Raw genomic sequence first — 6529 nt, forward strand, 5'->3', positions numbered from 1 at the left:
TCTTATGGACTAAGGAGGGAAAACTTAAAACCGTCAAGGCAGATTCGAATTTATATGTCGAACAGATGCATATCGATTTCAGGATTTATAATCGTAAGTTAAAACCCTTAAATGTTGATCGATCACTGAGTCCTTATAATTGTGAAGGGTGCTACTTGTCTTCGGAAGGTCTCTCGGTGAAGTTACGCTATCCAGAATTGGGTTTGGAGCCAACTGGTTGGGATTGTCTTTCTTGAATACTTTGGAGGAACTACTCTATGGACCAGGTTGAAAAAGTTTTTGACTACCTGGTAACATTACATAATTATTTAAATAATTCTCAGTTATTAGAAAATAAAGTTGGTTCTGCTGATGAAGTTGAATCACATAGGGTTAGTAATACTAGTAATTATGTTGTGTCCGATTCGACATCTTTAGTCGAATTTAATTATGATTTCCCTATTTCTTGTAATATAAGTAGTGATGCAAGCTCGACTGCCGATTTAATAGCAGAGGCTCATTATGCAGAAAGTGAAAATAATGATGTTTTTATGCATGATCAAGTTTCTTTTGTTTCTGATAATTCTATTGATTTCACTTTTGATTGCATTTATGATCTCGAACCATTGGGTTTTGAAAAATACTCAGTAATTAATGATTATTATTATAAAGGGTTTGAATCTCGAGATCCCTTAGAAGAAATTAATCTAAGGACTCCTGATGATGTTCGAATTACATATATTTGTAAAGATCTTGTTGATCCTTTTCGAACTGAACTCTTTAATCTTTTACATGAGTTTAAAGATTGTTTCGCTTGGGATTATCATGAGATGTCTGGTCTCGATCGTTCACTGGTGGAACATCGATTAGCATTGAAACCTAATGCTCGTCCTGTGAAACAAACTCCAAGACGATTCGCTCCTGAAATTAATATAAAGATTAAAGAGGAAATCGAACATTTGATTAAAGCAAAATTTATTCGAACTGCACGCTATGTTGAATAGGTGTCGAATATTGTCCCTGTTATGAAGAAAAAAGGGAAGTTGAGAGTATGCATCGATTTTTGAGATTTGAATAATGCTACTCCGAAAGATGAATTTTTTATGCCTATTGCAGATATGCTAATCGATTCTGCAGTAGGAAATGAAATACTTAGTTTCATGGATGGTTATTCTGGATATAATAAAATTTTTATTGCAGAAGATGATGTGGCTAAAACTGCTTTTCGTTGTCCTGGGGCATTGTGTAAGACCCATAATTTTCAAAAAAATATTATCATGAGTTAATTTCAATTTGTTTATTCATTAAAGACTTTATTTTTAGAAATTATTTTATTAAAAATAATTAAATCAAATTTTGACAATTAAATTAAAAATTTTACTTAATATTATAATTACCATAGTCGCTGACGTGTCCTGCCACCGAGCCGCTGACCACGAGCCAGAGGAGAAGGAAAACGACGCTATTACGCCGTTCCTCGTTGCAGATGAAGCTAGCCACCGCAGCTGCTACTATTCGCGCCGTCGTCGTCCGTGGGTGAAGCAGAGGAGAGAGTCTGCGGGGAGAGAGAGAGAGGTTGTTTGCGTTCTGCCGCCGCTGCTGGAAGGATGGCTGCCCCTCGCCGATCTGCCCACTGCCGTTTATGCTTGTCGCTGCATCGCCGGAGCTCCACGCCGATGCTGCCGCCACCGGAAACCGCCACTGAAGCCTAGGTCTGCTTGGTTATACAGTCACCGCTGTACCTTGTTGTCGTTGTCAGAGCCGCCACCGCCAGAACTCTTGCTGTTGCCACCGTTGTTCTGCTGTCGTCGTCACTGAAAGTGGCCACTGGGGCTACTCGAAAACCCTGTTGTTGCTGCATTGTAAGCTATCTCTATTTCCAATTCCATTGAATTAATTTCCATTTCCGATCCCATTGAATTTGAACTCTCTATGTTGTTGCAACCTTGATTACTGCTGTGAGGATTACTAATGTCGCTATTACTGGAGTATCATTGGAATTGACATCGCTATTGCCCTGATTAATGCTGCTCTCTTCCTGTATTTCTTTTGGTAAGATTGTTTTGTTTTACAACCAATATTCTGATTATTGCTCCTTTGATGATCTGTTCTATTTTACCCTTGCATTTGCTTCAGCTTCTATTAAATTTCCTCCCAAAGTTGTTGTTGCTGCTACTAGAGTTATGGGTGATGCCGCTGCCGTTCCGGTTGTGTTAGAATGACTACTGCTACCGCAAATTAGGGATAGAAGAAATGGTTATATTAAATAATACGATTGCGACATCGAGGTAGGGGTTTTTCTTAAAATTTATTTTACATTACAGAGTTGTTATAAATAGATATTGATGCAAAAAATATATTTCTGTGATTATGTTTGTCTTGTAGATATGGTTGTTTGATTGCTTGAGTGATGTACGGTTATTGATAAAAAATGGGTTTGGAAAAGTTATTTACTTGGGTATTATGAAAAGTGATTTTTCTTGGTTTCGAGTTAAAGCGATTTGATTTTGAGTCGGTCTGATTTTATAAATGATTTAATACTTGAGCTGGTTTGATTTTAAAAAGAGTTTTATTGTTGGGATTTGTTTGGTTTAAAAATAATCTGGTATTGGAAATGGCTCAACTCTGGAAAATATTTGAGATTTGGAAATGGTTGAGAAAAGGTTTGAGAAATATTTGGATGGGACCCAAAAAGGGTGGCAATATCCGAGTTTTAGAGGAGATGCTGCCGAAATTTTATAAAATTGGAAGTTTTATTTGAAGTAATTAATTCAAAAGATTTGTTTTTAAACATTATAGGTTTTAAGATTGCTTTATTTATCAAAGAAAGAATTATGTTTTGAATTGGGATTATTAATGGGCGGAATGAAAAGAAGGATGATGAGGATTTTCTTTAAAATATGGTTTTTGAATGAATTTGGAAATGAGATTTGGATTGATGGATGATTATGATGTTGAGAATGTTGAGATATGAACTTTGAATTATTCACATGGCTTATGAATTTGAATTATCTGAGATACGAGGTTCCCTGAATAAAGTACCATGGCTTGCCACCACGTGTACCAGGTTGAAAACTCGATACTCTATTGACCCTATGACGTAAGTGTGACCGGGCACTATATAAATTCCCGGGAATGTTACCCCCATTGAGCAATATTGATTATTTGAGAAAAATCTATGCATAGACTCTTGGGGATGCACGTCGGGGGACAGTCTAAGGATAATTCAGACTTGTCGGGTTGGCTGGATAACCGACAGATGAGCCTCATCAGCCATAGGACAGGCATGCATCATATGCATTTGTATGCTTTGCTTGGGTTTGAACTTGTTTTGGTTTGCCTAATTGCTAAACTGTTCTTCATTGCTACTTGAACTATGTGCTGTAACTGCTACCTACTTGTACTTTCCTTGTCTGTCTTGCCTGTGTTTGTCCTGGCGTGTTACATTTGAGAATGAACTTTGGTGCTGAATTAATGATTGTGTTGTTTGATTGCGTGGTTGGTTTCTGATTGAGATTTTCTTATAAGAAAGGAAAGCTTTCGGATTTCGGAAAGATTAAACATTGTTTCTTTGAAAAGGTTTTGATCGATTACTTACTGGTTTTTAAAGGATTCATAAGGCATTGATAATCACTGAGCTTGAAAATGATTTTCTTGTTAAATATCTTCTTATGACAACTTTGAAACTCCGTGGTGAGACCATGTGGTTAGGTTCTCACCCCCTACAGCTTTACCTTTTTAGGAACCAGATGAGGAAGCATTATGGAAAGTTATACTGCGTTTGATTTATATATGTTGTTGTATTAATTAGATTATTTTCTTCCCTCGTCTTTGTTATTACAAGTTTGTAAGAGGGATAGGAGTTGTATGTTTTATATGTATATATTATGGGTTATTATGTAAGGAGTCTTGTATATGAATCTATGCTTGCTTGTATTTTTCTTAAGACAAAGTATTTACTTCCGATTTTCAAAGAAATCAGCGATACAGTGTCGAGTCACAGACTCCTATTTTAATATTTAGTATGTAAAGTAGTCGTAATACTTCTTGCTATCAGAGTAGCACAGCCGGAAGCGTGACTTCTGATAGGGAGAGTGTTACACATTGGGTACGTATGAATGGGTAGTTATGCCTTTTGCTTGAAAAATGCTGGGACAACATATCAACGCGCAATGAATGCTATTTTTCATGAGTTTATTGGGAAATTTATGGAGGTGTATATCGATGATGTTATGGTTAAATCGATTTCGGTAAGCCATCACATTGATCATCTAAGGAAAGCATTCCTTACTATGAGAAAGAAAGGTTTAAAAATGAATCCTTTAAAATGTGCTTTTGGTGTGTCAGCCGGAAATTTTTTGGATTTTGTTGTTCATAAAAAAGGGATTGTCATTGATAAAAATAAAGCAGATGCGATATTGGCATTGTCTGCACCAAAATCGAAGAAAGAGGTGCAATCATTTTTGGGTAAAGTGGATTATCTTCGAAGATTCATTTCGAATCTTTCGGATCGAACTAGGGTCTTCGCACCTCTAGTGAAACTAAAAAATAATTCACATTTTGAATGGACAACAGAGCATCAATCGGCGTTCGATTCGATTAAAACTTATTTTTCTCAAGCCTCGATTATGGCAAATGTTCGACCATTTGAACCTTTAAAATTATATATTGCGGCATCTAAAGATACTATAGGGTGTATGTTAGCCCAAGATGATGAAAATGGACAAGAATGAGCGGTTTATTACCTTAGTCGAGTATTAACTGATATCGAAACAAGGTATTCCTCAATCGAAAAATTGTGTTTGTCTTTATATCATGCATGTATGAAATTAAAATGTTATATGGTAGCCAAGTCGGTGAAAGTTATAGCACAAACCGATTTAATTAAGTATATGTTAAGTTTTCCTATGTTAAGAGAATGTTTGGGAAAATGGATGCTGGCATTGACAGAATTTGATTTACATTATGTTCCAGCAAAGGCTGTGAAAGGACAGGTCATTGCAGATTTTCTTGTGGATAATTCGAAAGATTTGAATGACCAGGGGGCAAATATAATCGAGGTAAAAATCGATTATTGGAGGTTATATTTTGATGGGTCAAAACATAAAGATGGTGCAGGAGTTGGGATTTTAATTGTTTCACCAGAAGAAATCTTGTCAAAATTTCTATTTGAAATAAAATATCCATGTTCAAATTATGAGGCAGAATATGAAGCGTTAATTTTGGGCCTTGAAATTTTGATTAGTAAAGGGGTCTTCGAAGTTCAGATATTAGAGGATTCCTACTTAGTTTTAAAGCAGTTATCCAAAGAATTTAAATGTAACAATGAGAGGTTACAGAAGTATTTAACAACCGCTTGGAAATTGTTAACTTCTTTTTGAAAAGTCTCTTTGGTTCATATTCCAAGGATTCAAAATGAGATAACTAATGAATTAGCCCAAATTACTTCGAAGTATAAAATCGGATCAGGGACTCTTGAGTCTTTAATAGGTATTCATCAGATTTTAGTACCTGCAAGTGAAAGAGAAGTTTTATGTGTTGATGAATGGGAGGATACTGATTGAAGGAAGCCTATTGCTCAATACTTGAAAGAGCCTAACATTCTAGTTGAAAGAAAGATAAAATTGCAGGCAATAAATTTTGTTTTAATGGCTGATGAACTATATAAGAAAGGTATCGATGGGAGTTTATCGAGATGTTTAGGTTAGAGTAATCAAAACATTGCTTTGGGTGAAGTTCACAATGGAATATGCGGTGCTCACCAGGCTGGAAAGAAAATAAAATGGGTGCTATATCGCAGTCATGTATATTGGCCAACTATGATTAAAGATTGTATTGATTATGCAAAAGCGAGCCTGGAATGTCAAAAACATGGCTTGATTCAACAAATTCCTGCATCCGAATTACATTTGATAATAAAGCCTTGGCCATTTAGAGGATGGGCTTTAGATTTAATTGGATTAATTCATCCTCCTTCATCTAAACAACACAAGTTTATCCTAGTAGCAATTGATTATTTTACAAAATGGGTTGAGGCGATTCCCTTGATCGAAGTAAGTCAGGGTGAGATAATAGACTTTATTGAGGAACACATTATTCATCGATTTGGAATTCCTCAAACATTAAGTACTGATTAAGGAACAATGTTTACTGGTCAACGGGTTAAAAGTTTTGCAGCTTCAAGAAATATCAATATGGTTACTTCGACTCCCTATTATGCACAGGCTAATAGGCAAGTAGAAGCAGCAAATAAAATTTTAATAAGTTTGATTAAAAAGCATATTGGAAATAGGCCTCGAACATGGCATGAAACTTTAAGCCAAGTGTTATGGGCCTATCGGAACTCACCAAAGGGTTCGACATGTACTTCGCCATTTAAGTTGGTGTATAGTCATGATGCAATACTACCATTAGAAATTAATTTGAATACTTTAAGAATATCAAGACAGAATGATTTGCCAGTTGATGATTATTGGAATGTAATGTTCGATGAGTTGAATGAATTAGATTCAGAATGAATTTTGGCACTTGATAATATGATTCGACAGAA

The 6529-nt window shown here is 35.7% G+C and overlaps 1 long non-coding RNA gene across 1 annotated transcript; it reads left to right on the plus strand.

Moving 5' to 3' along the window:
• Nucleotides 1925–3838, plus strand: LOC110265421. The gene is made up of 3 exons (XR_002351571.1): nt 1925–2031; nt 2140–2267; nt 3722–3838. It is a non-coding gene; the product is annotated as an uncharacterized LOC110265421 (long non-coding RNA).

The sequence above is a fragment of the Arachis ipaensis genome, chromosome B08, assembly GCF_000816755.2.
Source record: "Arachis ipaensis cultivar K30076 chromosome B08, Araip1.1, whole genome shotgun sequence".
Classification (NCBI taxonomy): Eukaryota; Viridiplantae; Streptophyta; class Magnoliopsida; order Fabales; family Fabaceae; genus Arachis; species Arachis ipaensis.